The sequence below is a fragment of the Ctenocephalides felis genome, unplaced genomic scaffold (genome assembly GCF_003426905.1).
Source record: "Ctenocephalides felis isolate EL2017-DRISC unplaced genomic scaffold, ASM342690v1 CF-g0.4_SCAFFOLD_03573, whole genome shotgun sequence".
NCBI classification, from domain to species: domain Eukaryota; kingdom Metazoa; phylum Arthropoda; class Insecta; order Siphonaptera; family Pulicidae; genus Ctenocephalides; species Ctenocephalides felis.
In genome coordinates this window covers 399920-416055 of record NW_020539727.1, presented here as the reverse complement: position 1 = coordinate 416055, position 16136 = coordinate 399920, and the positions used below count along the sequence as shown (strand labels likewise).

General features: G+C 36.4%; 12 non-coding genes across 12 annotated transcripts; all 12 read left to right on the top strand.

Moving 5' to 3' along the window:
* Window positions 1–649: 649 nt before the first annotated feature.
* On the top strand, window positions 650–721 carry Trnap-ugg. The gene has a single exon. It is a non-coding gene; the product is annotated as a tRNA-Pro (tRNA).
* A 5813-nt stretch (window positions 722–6534) lies between these two features.
* On the top strand, window positions 6535–6606 carry Trnap-ugg. Its single transcript has one exon. It is a non-coding gene; the product is annotated as a tRNA-Pro (tRNA).
* A 1030-nt stretch (window positions 6607–7636) lies between these two features.
* On the top strand, window positions 7637–7710 carry Trnan-guu. Its single transcript has one exon. It is a non-coding gene; the product is annotated as a tRNA-Asn (tRNA).
* Window positions 7711–8548: 838 nt separating this feature from the next.
* Trnan-guu lies at window positions 8549–8622 on the top strand. Its single transcript has one exon. It is a non-coding gene; the product is annotated as a tRNA-Asn (tRNA).
* A 369-nt stretch (window positions 8623–8991) lies between these two features.
* Window positions 8992–9063, top strand: Trnap-agg. The gene has a single exon. It is a non-coding gene; the product is annotated as a tRNA-Pro (tRNA).
* A 202-nt stretch (window positions 9064–9265) lies between these two features.
* Window positions 9266–9337, top strand: Trnah-aug. Its single transcript has one exon. It is a non-coding gene; the product is annotated as a tRNA-His (tRNA).
* A 1244-nt stretch (window positions 9338–10581) lies between these two features.
* On the top strand, window positions 10582–10655 carry Trnan-guu. The gene has a single exon. It is a non-coding gene; the product is annotated as a tRNA-Asn (tRNA).
* Window positions 10656–11024: 369 nt separating this feature from the next.
* Trnap-ugg lies at window positions 11025–11096 on the top strand. The gene has a single exon. It is a non-coding gene; the product is annotated as a tRNA-Pro (tRNA).
* Window positions 11097–11353: 257 nt separating this feature from the next.
* Trnan-guu lies at window positions 11354–11427 on the top strand. Its single transcript has one exon. It is a non-coding gene; the product is annotated as a tRNA-Asn (tRNA).
* Window positions 11428–12132: 705 nt separating this feature from the next.
* Window positions 12133–12204, top strand: Trnap-ugg. Its single transcript has one exon. It is a non-coding gene; the product is annotated as a tRNA-Pro (tRNA).
* A 1455-nt stretch (window positions 12205–13659) lies between these two features.
* Trnan-guu lies at window positions 13660–13733 on the top strand. Its single transcript has one exon. It is a non-coding gene; the product is annotated as a tRNA-Asn (tRNA).
* A 607-nt stretch (window positions 13734–14340) lies between these two features.
* Window positions 14341–14414, top strand: Trnan-guu. Its single transcript has one exon. It is a non-coding gene; the product is annotated as a tRNA-Asn (tRNA).
* Window positions 14415–16136: the final 1722 nt, after the last annotated feature.

The window sequence follows — 16136 nt, the reverse complement described above, 5'->3', positions numbered from 1 at the left end:
TATATATATATATATATATATATAATTTGCACGAGCCTGGACATTTCTTTAAATTCGAGCACATATTATTTACTACAGTATTGTATATTGGATCGAGAACATATTATTTACAACAATGTTCTACATTGGTTCCAACACAAACATGCACTGGATAAAACCCGTGGAAAATCATATGTAATATGCAATTGGCTAGCGCGTTCGGCTGTTAACCGAAAGGTTGGTGGCTCGAACCCACCTGGGGGCGTAAATTAGTTACTGGTCATACTCTGGAATATTCAATGCATATTGTTTATACCCAATAGTATTTGATGATTACATTATTCATCATATATATATATATATATATATATATATATATATATATATATATTATTTGCACGAGCCTGGACATTTCTTTAAATTCGAGCACATATTATTTACTACAGTATTGTATATTGGATCGAGAACATATTATTTACAACAATGTTCTACATTGGTTCCAACACAAACATGCACTGGATAAAACCCGTGGCTTGTTTTTCTAGGATTATGATTTCGGCTTAGATATTAAACGTAAGTGGCAAATCATGTGTAAAATGTGTTTAGTGAGTAGAACCCATGGCATGTTGTACATTGGGTGCAACACAAAAACGCAGTGGGTACGACCCGTGGCTCGTTGGTCTAGGGGTATGATTCCCGCTTTGGGTGCGGGAGGTCCCGGGTTCAAATCCCGGACGAGCCCTGACATTTCTTTAAATTCGAATGCCTATTATTTACTACAATTGGTGTTTATTGAGTATACCGCGTGGCTCGTTGGTCTAGGAGTGTGATTTTCGCTTAGGGTGCAAGAGGTCGGGTTCAAATCCCGGACGAGCCCGGACTTTCCTTTAAATTCGAGCACATATTATTTACTACAATGTTGTACATTGGATGCAACATGGGTGACAGATTAGTGTAGATATAAGTTCCATGTTAGAATAAGCAATGTTTTAGGATAAGTTATTATTAAATGTGAATATTCGGCTGTTAACAGAAAGGTTGGTGGTTCGAGCCCACCCGGGGGCGTAAAGTAGTTATTATTTATACTCTGGAATATTCAATATATATTGTTTATACCCAATAGTAGTTTATGATTATATTATTCATCATATATGTAGTTTACACGAGCCCGGACATTTCTTTAAATTCGAGCACATATTATTTATTACATTATTGTATATTGGATCGGGAACATATTATTTACAACAATGTTGTACATTGGTTCCAACACAAACATGCACTGAATAAAACCCGTGGCTTGTTGGTCTAGGGTTATGATTTTGGCTTAGATATTAAACGTAAGTGGCAAATCATGACGAGCCCTGACATTTCTTTGAATTCTAGTGCCTATTATTTACCACAATGTTGTACATTGGATCCAACACAAACACGCAGTGGGCAAATCGTGTGTAAAATGTGTTTATTGAGATGTGCAAATCATGTGTAAAATGTGTTTATTGAGTATACCGCGTGGCTTGTTGGTGTAGGTGTGTGATTTCAACTCCCGGACGAGCCCGGACATTTCTTTGAATTCGAGCACATATTATTTACTACAATAATGTATATTGGATCGAGAACATATTATTTACTACAATGTTGTACATTGGATGCAACACAAACACGGACTGGATAGAACCCGTGGCTCGTTAGTCTAGGGGTATGATTTTGGCTTAGATAATAAATGTAAGTGGCGAATCATATGTAAAATGTGTTTATTGCGTAAAACGCGTGGCTCGTTGGTCTAGGGGTACGATTTCCTCTTACGGTGCCGGAGGTCCCGGGTTCAAATCCCGGACGAACCCGGACATTTCTATAAATTCGATCACATATTATTGACTACAATAATGTATATTGGATCGAGAATATATTATTTACTACAATGTTGTACATTGGATGCAACACAAACACGCACTGGATAGAACCCGTGGCTCGTTGGTCTAGGGATATGATTTGGGCTTAGATAATATACGTAAGATATAAATTTAATACTGGTGTCATTTGCCTACCGTACGTAAAAGATTTATATTTCTCGTGGAAAAAACTATTTCAACAGTGTGGCATTCTGTTGGTATGTAATTGTGATGCAACCCTTAGTTCAATTTTTACACAAATGAAATCTAAGTTCAATTTTGACCGCCTCAGGAATTTGGTATATCAAATTAATTGCTTTAATTGCGAACTCTTTTATATTGGAGAAACTAGCCAAAACGTGAGTAAACGCCTTAATCAACACAAAAATAATTCAAAAAATCCCAAGCAATTTAAAACAATGTTAACTGAGCATATTAAAAATTTAAATCATAATATCGATTTTTTTAACCCTAAAATTTTACATTTTGAAGAGAATACAATTAAAAGAAGATTCGCTGAGGGGTTGTTTTTACAATTACATAACGACAAAGTTATAAACAAACGCTTTGACAATACGGCCCTGAACGAAACGAACACGTGGTTTCTTAATAGCGTGTCAAAATTCCTTAAAAAATAACAAAATCCCATCGCCTTTTAAATTTTCCAAAAAATATCAACACATGCTAAAAACTACTTTGAGAAAGTTGTGACATTTCTATCCTAAACTCCGAAGAGTAAATACATAGTTTCGACAACTTGTCAAGTTATCATGATTATTAGTGTGTTTTACCATTTGTGATTTTTGTGTTAAAAAATACATATCTTATCAATGTGCACATACTCATACCATGGATTAATAATGGTTTCATATGCTATATTAGGATACAAAATTTTAAGTGTTTTATTACTATTATTATTATTATTGTTTTTCCATGAAATTTCCTTTCATATAATTTATTTAGTTTCAATTTTTATAGTTATCTTGATTACCACTGAATGATGGCTAAGATGCTAGCCGAAACGTATGGATTTTAAATAAATAATTTAAAAAAAAAACTCATACTATTTTTATTGATGTTACGCCCGAATATTAAACTCAAATTAAACATATATATCAACATCAAATTCAAGACTATTCAAAAATATCACTCCTGGGCTGAAAAAAGGATTATTGACTTAATACACTAGTTATCATATAATTTTCTTAAAAACCTACAATACACTCTACGAACCATGGATCCACATCGTCATATCAAACCATTCGTCCATCAAGTACACAAGAACAGGCAAGAAACCTTCAATACACGTGATGACCAATCGTTTTATGAATTTATCAGGCGCAACTACGGGATCTATATATATTCACAATTTAAAGCAGTTTCTAAATTAAATTCAAAAATCATTGTAAACACTAATAAACATGTCTTCTTATTAAGATGTCAAAAAGAAAAAATAATACCAAACTTTTACAAAATCAATGTAAAAAAATTCAAACCTATTTCTAATAAGTCACAGGATAATACAGTAGAAAATCTTAGCTTAAAATTTATTTCTTTAACGATAGAAAGTTGCATTAAAAATATACACAACTTCAGGAATACCACCGCAAAAATTACCAATTGGTTGTTTCGTACAGTTGAGTCCGAAATTGTCAACGATTTTCTCCACTTCGAAAATATTAAAAACAATAAACATTCCATTAACCTAAAACAATCTTACAAAAATAAATTTAACAAATTATTACAAAATAAAATAGAACATAGTAAAATAACTTTAGATGAAAACGTCATCAACAAATGGCTAAAAAACTTCTCATCTATTGAGATCCCAGATAGACTTCGATACATTTTTGCATTAGGCCCCAATTTTGCTGTTCCCAACTGTCCTAACAATTTTAATTTCATTAAATTACTCTCGAACTTAGAAAATGGTTTGCAACAAATTAAAGATCCTAAACAGAAATCTCATACCAGAACCCTTTTTTGCAAAAAATTTATTTCGTACATCAATTCTTTCAATATAAAAAATTCGAATTATACTGACATTCTTAGAGATCTCAAAAGTTGTAAATTATTTTTAAAAAACCATCCTAACATCATCGTGACAAGAGCAGACAAAGGAAACGTCACAGTTATTCTTGACAAAGAGGACTATTTACAAAAAATTACTGAATCACTCTCGGACGACAGTACCTACACGACCATAAACAACGACCCAACCGAACACATTAACCGCTCCTGTCATAAACTTCTAGACAAATTAGTTACCAATAAACAAATCACAAAAGATACAGCTACAAACTTAAAAAATTTACACCCATACTTTCTAAGATTATACGGCCTTCCTAAAATACACAAAACAAACCTACCTTATAGACCGATTGTTTCAGACATAAATTCTCCACTATACAAATTATCCAAGTACATTAGTAATATCTTAACAATAATAACAAAACAGTCCCCATATTACATTAAAAATTCCTTCGAGCTTGTCAAACTTCTTAATAATATTTCCATTCCCAATAATTATAAACTAATTAGCCTAGACGTTATATCCCTATTTACAAATGTGCCACTAGACCTAATACTAAACGCCATCACCAGCAGATGGAGTGAAATTAGCCTTCACACCACATTATCTTTACATTGGTTTAGAGAAATCATCAAATTCATTGTCTCTAACACCTATTTTGAATTTAATGGATCATTTTATTACCAAATTTTTGGCACCCCAATGGGATCTCCCGCATCTCCGTCTTTAGTAGAAATTTCCTTACAATTAGTAGAAAACAAAATTTTTAATAATTATAATAAACAAATCTTTTATTACCGATATGTAGACGATATCATTACTTGTATTCCGGAAGAAGACATTAACATATTTACTGATAATTTTAACAATTTTAATAAAAAACTACAGTTTACCGTAGAATTAGAGACAATGAATTCGATTAGTTTTCTAGACATCAGACTAATACGTACAAATGACCACCGACTAATTACTAACTGGTACCAGAAACCAACTAGCTCCGGACGATACATAAATTACCACTCATACCACCCTCTTAAAATGAAAATAGCGACAATAATAAATTTAACAGACCACGCCATATTACTATCTGACAAAAACTTCTGGTACACGAACATTGACCTGGTTATAAACACACTGAAAAACAACTCATATCCTACGAACATAATCAACTCGGTCGTAAATAACAGACGCAGTTACATTTTTAACAAACAAAAAGACCTCACAGACCATAAAAACCGTTTAGACTTAGAATCATATACTGGTGTCATTTGCCTACCGTACGTAAAAGATTTATATTTCTCGTGGAAAAAACTATTTCAACAGTGTGGCATTCTGTTGGTATGTAATTGTGATGCAACCCTTAGTTCAATTTTTACACAAATGAAATCTAAGTTCAATTTTGACCGCCTCAGGAATTTGGTATATCAAATTAATTGCTCTAATTGCGAACTCTTTTATATTGGAGAAACTAGCCAAAACCTGAGTAAACGCCTTAATCAACACAAAAATAATTCAAAAAATCCCAAGCAATTTAAAACAATGTTAACTAAGCATATTAAAAATTTAAATCATAATATCGTTTTTTTTAACCCTAAAATTTTACATTTTGAAGAGAATACAATTAAAAGAAGATTCGCTGAGGGGTTGTTTTTACAATTACATAACGACAAAGTTATAAACAAACGCTTTGACAATACGGCCCTGAACGAAACAAACACGTGGTTCTTAATAGCGTGTCAAAATTCCTTAAAAAATAACAAAATCCCATCGCCTTTTAAATTTTCCAAAAAATATCAACACATGCTAAAAACTACTTTGAGAAAGTTGTGACATTTCTATCCTAAACTCCGAAGAGTAAATACATAGTTTCGACAACTTGTCAAGTTATCATGATTATTAGTGTGTTTTACCATTTGTGATGTTTGTGTTAAAAAATACATATCTTATCAATGTGCACATACTCATACCATGGATTAATAATGGTTTCATATGCTATATTAGGATACAAAATTGTAAGTGTTTTATTACTATTATTATTATTATTGTTTTCCCATGAAATTTCCTTTCATATAATTTATTTAGTTTCAATTTTTATAGTTAACTTGATTACCACTGAATGATGGCTAAGATGCTAGCCGAAACGTATGGATTTTAAATAAATAATTTTTTAAAAAAAACTCATACTATTTTTATTGATGTTACGCCCGAATATTAAACTCAAATTAAACATATATATCAACATCAAATTCAAGACTATTCAAAAAATATATATATATATATATATATATATATATAATATATATATATATATATATATATATATATATATATATATATATATATATATATATATATAATTTGCACGAGCCTGGACATTTCTTTAAATTCGAGCACATATTATTTACTACAGTATTGTATATTGGATCGAGAACATATTATTTACAACAATGTTCTACATTGGTTCCAACACAAACATGCACTGGATAAAACCCGTGGCTTGTTTTTCTAGGGTTATGATTTCGGCTTAGATATTAAACGTAAGTGGCAAATTATGGGTAAAATGTGTTTAGTGAGTAGAACCCATGGCATGTTGTACATTGGATGCAACACAAAAACGCAGTGGGTACGACCCGTGGCTCGTTGGTCTAGGGGTATGATTCCCGCTTTGGGTGCGGGAGGTCCCGGGTTCAAATCCCGGACGAGCCCTGACATTTCTTTAAATTCGAGTGCCTATTATTTACTATAATTGGTGTTTATTGAGTATACCGCGAGGCTCGTTGGTCTAGGAGTGTGATTTTCGCTTAGGGTGCAAGAGGTCCCGGGTTCAAATCCCGGACGAGCCCGGACTTTTCTTTAAATTCGAGCACATATTATTTACTACAATGTTGTACATTGGATGCAACATGGGTTACAGATTAGTGTAGATATAAGTTCCATGTTAGAATAAGCAATGTTTTAGGATAAGTTATTATTAAATGTGAATATTCGGCTGTTAACAGAAAGGTTGGTGGTTCGAGCCCACCCGGGGGCGTAAAGTAGTCATTATTTATACTCTGGAATATTCAATGCATATTGTTTATACCCAATAGTAGTTGATGATTATATTATTCATCATATATGTAGTTTACACGAGCTCGGACATTTCTTTAAATTCGAGCACATATTATTTATTACATTATTGTATATTGGATCGGGAACATATTATTTACAACAATGTTGTACATTGGTTCCAACACAAACATGCACTGGATAAAACCCGTGGCTTGTTGGTCTAGGGTTATGATTTTGGCTTAGATATTAAACGTAAGTGGCAAATCATGTGTAAAATGTGTTTATTGAATAGAACCCGTGGCATGCTGCACATTGGATGCAACACAAATACGCAGTGGGTACAAGCCGTGGCTCGTTGGTCTAAGATATGGTTTCCCTTTGGGTGCGGGAGGTCCCGGGTTTAAATCCCGGACGACCCCGGATATTTCCTTAAATACGAGTGCGTATTACTAACTACAATGTTGTACATTGGATCCAACACAAACACGCAGTGGGCAAATCATGTGTAAAATGTGAAAAACGCCTTTTCATTAGTAATATTTAAAGTTTAACCGTAAGGTTGGTGGATTGAACCCACCCGGGGGCGTACAATAATTGTTATTCATACCCATTATTGTTCAATAATTTTAATTATTGTTTATGCTATATATAATTTACTCCTACTATTATCAACAGCGCGATAAGAGCCTCCGTGGCGCAATTGGCTAGCGCGTTCGGCTGTTAACCGGAAGGTTGGTTGTTCGAGCCCACCCGGGGGCGTAAAGTAGTTACTGTTTATACTCTGGAATATTCGGTGCATATTGTTTATACTCAATAATATTTGATGATTATATTATTCATCATATATATAATTTGCACGAGCCCGGACATTTCTCTAAATTCGAGCACATATCATTTACTACAGTATTGTATATTGGATCAAGAACATATTATTTACAACAATGTTGTACATTGGTACCAACACAAACATGCAACTGGATAGAACCCGTGGCTTGTTGGTCTAGGGTTATGATTTCGGCTAAGATATTAAACGTAAGTGGCAAATCCAAAAGTTGTTTTAGGGGTATGATTTCCGCTTAGGGTGCGGGAGGTCACGGGTTCAAATCACGGACGAGCACGAACTTTTCTTCAAATTCGAGCACATATTATTCACTACAATGTTTTACATTGGATGCAACACAAACACGCACTGGGTAGAACATGTGGTTCGTTGGTCTAGGGGTATGGTTCCCACTTTGGGTGGGGGAGGTCCCGGGTTCAAATCCTGGACGAGCGCGGGCATTTCTTTCAATTTGAGGGCATATTATTTATTACATGGGAGTACAGCGTTTCAGAAGCTGTCACTCAAACCGAAAGTAGACATTGTATAGTTTGTATAGTTTATAGGAGTGAAGTAAATGTTAACTATTTGTGTGTGAACTGAATCGGGCCCGATGTATGGACAGGTATTGGGCACTGGTTGCGCCGTGGGTTACAGATTAGTGTAGTTTATTGGGTATAAGAATAATTGTTGTTTGAACCCATTATTGTTCAATAATTATAATTATTGTTTATGCTATATATAATTTACTTCTACTATTATCAAAAAGCGGTAAGAGCCTCCGTGGCGCAATTGGCTAGCGCGTTCGGCTGTTAACCGAAAGGTTGGTGGTTCGAGACCACCCCGGGGCGTGAAGTAGTTATTATTTATACTCTGGAATATTCAATGCATATTCTTTATACCCAATAGTATTTGATGATTATATTATTCATCATATATGTAGTTTACACGAGCCAGGACATTTTTTTAAATTCGAGCACATATTATTTACTACAGTATTGTATATTGAATCGAGAACATATTATTTACAACAATGTTGTACATTGGTTCCAACACAAACATGCACTGGATAAAACCCGTGGCTTGTTGGTCTCGGGTTATGATTTCGGCTTAGATATTAAACGTAAGTGGCAAATCATGTGTAAAATGTGTTTATTGAGTAGAACCCGTGGCATGTTGTACATTGAATGCAACACAAATACGCAGTGGGTACAACCGGTGGCTCGTTGGTTTAGGGGTATGATTTCCGCTTAGGCTGCGGGAGGTCCCGGGTTCAAATCCCGGACGAGCCCGGACTTTTCTTTAAATTCGAGCACATATTATTTACTACAATGTTGTACATTGGATGCAACACAAACACGCGCTGGGTAGAACATGTGGTTCGAACATGTGGATGGAACCCGTGGCTCGTTGGTCTAGGGGTATGATTTTGGCTTAGATAATAAATGTAAGTGGCGAATCATATGTAAAATGTGTTTATTGAGTATAACGCGTGGTTCGTTGGTCTAGGGGTACGATTTCCGCTTATGGTGCCGGAGGTCCCGGGTTCAAATCCCGGACGAGCCCGGACATTTCTATAAATTCGAGCACATATTATTGACTACAATGTATATTGGATCGAGAATATATTATTTACTACAATGTTGTACATTGGATGCAACACAAACACGCACTGGATAGAACCCGTGGCTCGTTGGTCTAGGGGTATGATTTTGGCTTAGATAATAAACGTAAGTGGCAAATCATATGTAAAATGTGTTTATTGAGTATACCGCATGGCTCGTTGATCTAGGAGCATGATTTCCGCTTAGGGTGCGGGAGGTCTCAGGTTCAAATCCCGGACGAGCCTGGACTTTTCTTTAAATCCGAGCACATGTTATTTACTACAATGTTGTACATTGGATGCTTGTGGCTTGTTGGTCTAGGGTTATGATTTTGGCTTAGATATTAAACGTAAGTGGCAAATCATGTGTAAAATGTGTTTATTGAATAGAACCCGTGGCATGTTGTACATTGGATGCAACACAAATACGCAGTGGGTACAACCCGTGGCTCGTTGATCTAGGATATGATTTCCGCTTTGGGTGCGGGAGGTCCCGGGTTCAAATCCTGGACGAGCGCGGGCATTTCTTCCAATTCGAGCGTATATTATTTATTACATGGGGGTACAGCGTTTCAGAAGCTGTCACTCAAACCGAAAGTAGACTTTGTATAGTTTCTATAGTTTATAGGAGTGAAGTAAATGTTAACTATTTGTGTGTGAAGTGAATCAGGCCCGATGTATAGACAGGTATTGGGCACTGGTTGCGCCGTGGGTTACCAGTCGTCCCGGGTAAAATGTGTTTATTGAGATGTGAAAATCATGTGTAAAATGTGTTTATTGAGTATATCGCGTGGCTCGTTGGTCTAGGGGTGTGATTTCCGCTTAGGGTGCGGGAGGTCCCGGGTTCCAATCCCGGACGAGGCCGGACGTTTCTTTAGATTCGAGCACGTATTATTTACTACAATAATGTATATTGGATCGAGAACATATTATTTACTACAATGTTGTACATTGGATGCAACACAAACACGCACTGGATAGAACCCGTGGCTCGTTGGTCTAGGGGTATGATTTGGGCTTAGATAATCAACGTAAGTGACAAATCATGTGCAAAATGTGTTTATTGAGTATACCGCGTGGGTTACAGATTAGTGTAGTTTATTGGGTATAAGAATAATTGTTGTTTATACCCATTATTGTTCAATAATTATAATTATTGTTCATGCTATATATAATTTACTCCTACTATTATCAAGAAGCGATAAGAGCCTCCGTGGCGCAATTGGCTAGCGCGTTCAGCTGTTAACCGAAAGGTTGGTGGTTCGAGACCACCCGGGGGCGTAAAGTAGTTATTATTTATACTCTGGAATATTCAATGCATATTCTTAATACCCAATAGTATTTGATGATTATATTATTCATCATATATGTACGATGTACGAGCCCGGACATTTCTTTAAATTCGACCACATATTATTTACTACAGTATTGTATATTGGATCGAGAACATATTATTTACAACAATGTTGTACATTTGTTCCAACACAAATATGCACTGGATAAAACCCGTGGCTAGTTGGTCTAGGGTTATGATTTCGGCTTAGATATTAAACGTAAGTGGCAAATCATGTGTAAAATATGTTTATTGAATAGAACCCGTGGCATGTTGTACATTGAATGCAACACAAATACGCAGTGCGTACAACCCGTGGCTCGTTGGTCTAGGGGTATGATTTCCGCTTTGGGTGCGGGAGGTCCCGCGTTTAAATCCCGGACGAGCCCGGATATTTCCTTAAATACGAGTGCGTATTACTTACTACAATGTTGTACATTAGATCCAACACAAACACGCAGTGGGCAAATCATGTGAAAAACGCCTTTTCATTAGTAATATTTAAAGTTTAACCGTAAGAATGGTGGATTGAACCCACCCGGGGGCGTACAATAATTGTTATTCATACCCATTATTGTTCAATAATTTTAATTATTGTTTATGCTATATATAATTTACTCCTACTATTATCAACAGCGCGGTAAGAGCCTCCGTGGCGCAATTGGCTAGCGCGTTCGGCTGTTAACCGAAAGGTTGTTGGTTTGAGCCCACCCGGGGGCGTAAAGTAGTTACTGTTTATACACTGGAATATTCAATGCATATTGTTTATACCCAATAGTATTTGATGATTATATTATTCATCATATATATAATTTGCACGAGCCCGGACATTTCTTTAAATTCGAGCACATATTATTTACTACAGTATTGTATATTGGATCGAGAACATATTATTTACATCAATGTTGTACATTGGTTCCAACACAAACATGCAACTGGATAAAACCCGTGGCTTGTTGGTCTAGGGTTATGATTTCGGCTTAGATATTAAACGTAAGTGACAAATCCAAAAGTTGGTCTAGGGGTATGAACATGTGGTTCGAACATGTGGATAGAACCCGTGGCTCGTTGGTCTAGGGGTATGATTTTGGCTTAGATAATAAACGTAAGTGGCGAATTATATGTAAAATGTGTTTATTGAGTATAACGCGTGGCTCGTTGGTCTAGGGGTACGATTTCCGCTTATGGTGTGGGAGGTCCCAGGTTGAAATCCCGGACGAGCCCGGACTTTTCTTTAAATTCGAGCACATATTATTTACTACAATGTTGTACATTGGATGCTTGTGGCTTGTTCGTCTAAGGTTATGATTTTGGCTTAGATATTAAACGTAAGTGGCAAATTATGTGTAAAATGTGTTTATTAAATAGAACCCGTGGCATGTTGTACATTTGATGCAACACAAATACGCAGTGGGTACAAGCCGTGGCTCGTTGGTCTAGGGGTATGATTCCCGCTTTGGGTGCGAGAGGTCCCGGGTTTAAATCCCGGACGAGCCCTGACATTTCTTTAAATCCGAGTGCCTATTATTTACTACAATGTTGTACATTGGATCCAACACAATCACGCACTGGATAGAACCCGTGGCTCGTTGGTCTAGGGGTATGATTTTGGCTTAGATAATAAACGTAAGTGGCAAATCATTTGTAAAATGTGTTAATTGAGTATACCGCGTGGCTCGTTGGTCTAGGAGGGTATGATTTCCGCTTAGGGTGGGGAGTCCCGGGTTCAAATTCCGGACGAGCCGGACTTTTCTTTAAATTCGAGCACATATTATTTACTACAATGTTTGTACATTGGATGCAGCATGGGTTACAGATTAGTGTAGATATAAGTTCCATGTTAGAATAAGCAATGTTTTAGGATAAGTGATGTGTAAATATAGGTTATAATAAGTAACGAACAAACGCCTTTCAGTAGTAATATTTAAGTTTAACCGAAAGGTTGGTGGATTGAACCTACCCGGAGGCGTACAATAATTGTTATTTCATCCCCATTATTGTTCAATAATTATATTTATTATTTATGCTATATATAATACTACCTACTATATCAACAGCGCGATAAGAGCTTCCGGCGTAAAGTAGTTACTGTTCATACACTGGAATATTCAATGCATATTGTTTATACCCAATAGTATTTGATGATTATATTATTCATCATATTAATTTGCACGAGTCTGGACATTTCTTAAATTCGAGCACATATTATTTACTACAGTATTGTATATTGGATCGAGAACATTCACTACAACGGCCGGACATTTCTCTAAATTCGAGCACATATTATTTACTACAGTATTGTATATTGGATCGAGAATATATTATTTACAACATGTTGTACATTGGTTCCAAAACAAACATGCAACTGGATAAAACCCAGTGGCTTGTTGGTCTAGGGTTATGATTCGGCTTAGTATTAAACGTAAGTGACAATTCCAAAAGTTGGTCTAGGGGTATGATTTCCTCCTAGGATGCGAGAGTTCCAGGGTTCAAATCCGGGCGAGCCCGGACTTTTCTTGTTGTACATTGGATGCAACACAAACACGCACTGGGTAGAACATGTGGTTCGTTGGTCTAGGGGTATGATTCCCGCTTTGGGTGATGGAGGTCCAGGGTTCAAATCCTGGACGAGCGCGGGCATTTCTTTCAGTTCGAGGGCATATTATTTATTACATGGGGGTACAGCGTTTCAGAAGCTGTCACTCAAACCGAAAGTAGACTTTGTATAGTTTGTATAGTTTATAGGAGTGAAGTAAATGTTAACAATTTGTGTGTGAAGTGAATCGGGCCCGAAGTATGGACACGTATTGGGCACTGGTTGCGCCGTGGGTTACAGATTAGTGTAGTTTATTGGGTATAAGAATAATTGTTGTTTATACCCTTTATTGTTCAATAATTATATTGTTTATGCTATATATAATTTACTTCTACTATTATCAAGAAGCGATAAGAGCCTCCGTGGCGCAATTGGCTAGCGCGTTCGGCTGTTAACCGAAAGGTTGGTGGTTCGAGACCACCTTGGGGCGTAAAGTAGTTATTATTTATACTCTGGAATATTCAATGCATATTCTTTATACCCAATAGTATTTGATGATTTATATTATTCATCATATATTAGTTTGCCACGAGCCGGACAAACATGCACTGGATAAAACCCGTGGCTTGTTGGTCTAGGGTTATGATTTTGGCTTAGATATTAAACGTAAGTGGCAAATCATGTGTAAAATGTGTTTATTGAATAGAACCCTTGGCATGCCGCCACATTGGATGCACCCAAATACGCAGTGGGTACAACCCGTGGCTCGTGGTCTAGGATATGATTTCCGCTTTGGGTGCGGGAGGTCCGGGTTTAAATCCCGTACGAGCCCGGATATTTCCTTAAATACGAGTGCGTATTACTTACTACAATTTTGTACATTGGATCCAACACAAACACGCAGTGGGCAATCATGTGTAAAATGTGAAAAACGCCTTTTCATTAGTAATATTTAAAGTTTAACCGAAAGGTTGGTGGATTGAACCCACCCGGGGGCGTACAATAATTGTTACTCATACCCCATTATTGTTCAATAATTTTAATTATTGTTTATGCTATATAAATTTACTCCTACTATTATCAACAGCGCGATAAGATCCTCCGTGGCGCAATTGGCTAGCGCGTTCGGCTGTTAACCGAAAGGTTGGTGGTTCGAGCCCACCCGGGGGCGTAAAAGTAGGTACTGTTTATACTCTGGAATGTTCAATGCGTATTGTTTATACTCAATAATATTTGATGATTATATTATTCATCATATATATATATAATTTGCACGAGCCCGGACATTTCTCTAAATCGAGCACATATTATTTACTACAGTATTGTATATGGATCGAGAATATAATTATTACAACAATGTTGTACATTGGTTCCAAAACAAACATGCAACTGGATAAAACCCGTGGCTTGTTAGTCTAGGGTTATGATTTCGGCTTAGATATTAAACGTAAGTGACAAATCCAAAAGTTGGTCTAGGGGTATGATTTCCTCCTAGGATGCGGAGTTCCAGGGTTCAAATCCCGGACGAGCCCGGACTTTTCTTGTTGTACATGGATGCAACACAAACACGCACTGGTAGAAACATGTGGTTCGTTGGTCTAGGGGTATGATTCCCGCTTGGGTGATGGAGGTCCCGGGTTCAAATCCTGGACGAGCGCGGGCATTTCTTTCAATAAGAGGGCATATTATTTATTACATGGGGGTACAGCGTTTCAGAAGCTGTCACTCAAACCGAAAGTAGACTTTGTATAGTTTGTATAGTTTTATAGGAGTGAAGTAAATGTTAACTATTTGTGTGAAGTGAATCGGGCCCGATGTATGGACAGGTATTGGGCACTGGTTGCGCCGTGGGTTACAGATTAGTGTAGTTATTGGGTATAAGAATAATTGTTGTTTATACCCATTATTGTTCAATAATTATAATTATTGTTTATGCTATATATAATTTACTCCTACTATTATCAAGAAACGATAAGAGCCTTCGTGTCGCAATGGCTAGCGCGTTTGGCGTTACCGAAAGGTTGGTGGTTCGAGACCACCCGGGGCGTAAAGTAGTTATTATTTATACTCTGGAATATTCAATGCATTTTCTTTATACCCAATAGTATTTGATGATTATATTATTCATCATATAGTAGTTACACGAGCCCGGACATTTCTTTAAATTCGAGCACATATTATTTACTACAGTATTGTATTTTGGATCGAGAACATATTATTTACAACAATGTTGTACATTGGTTTCGAACACAAACATGCAACTGGATAAAACCTTGGCTTGTTGGTCTAGGGGTATGATTCCCCGCTTTGGGTGTGGGAGGTCCCGGGTTCAAATCCAAGACGAGCCCTGGCATTTCTTGAATTCGGACTGCCTATTATTCTTACAATGTTGTACATTGGATCCAACACATACACACACTGGATAGAAACCGTGGCTCGTTGGTCTAGGGGTATGATTTTGGCTTAGATAATAAACGTAAGTGGCAAATCATATGTAATATGCAATTGGCTAGCGCTTCGGCTGTTAACGAAAGGTTGGTGGCTCGAGCCCACCTGGGCGTAAATAGTTACTGTTTATACTCTGGAATATAATGCATATTGTTTATACCCAATAGTATTGATGATTATATTATTCATCATATATATAGAATATATATATATATATATATAGATCTATATATATATTATATATATATATATAATTGCACGAGCCTGGACATTTCTTTAAATTCGAGCACATATTATTTTACTACAGTATTGTATATTGGATCGAGAACATATTATTTACAACAATGTTCTACATTGGTTCCAACACAAACATGCACTAAATAAAACCCGTGGCAAATCATATGTAATATGCAATTGGCTAGCGCGTTCGGCTGTTAACCGAAAG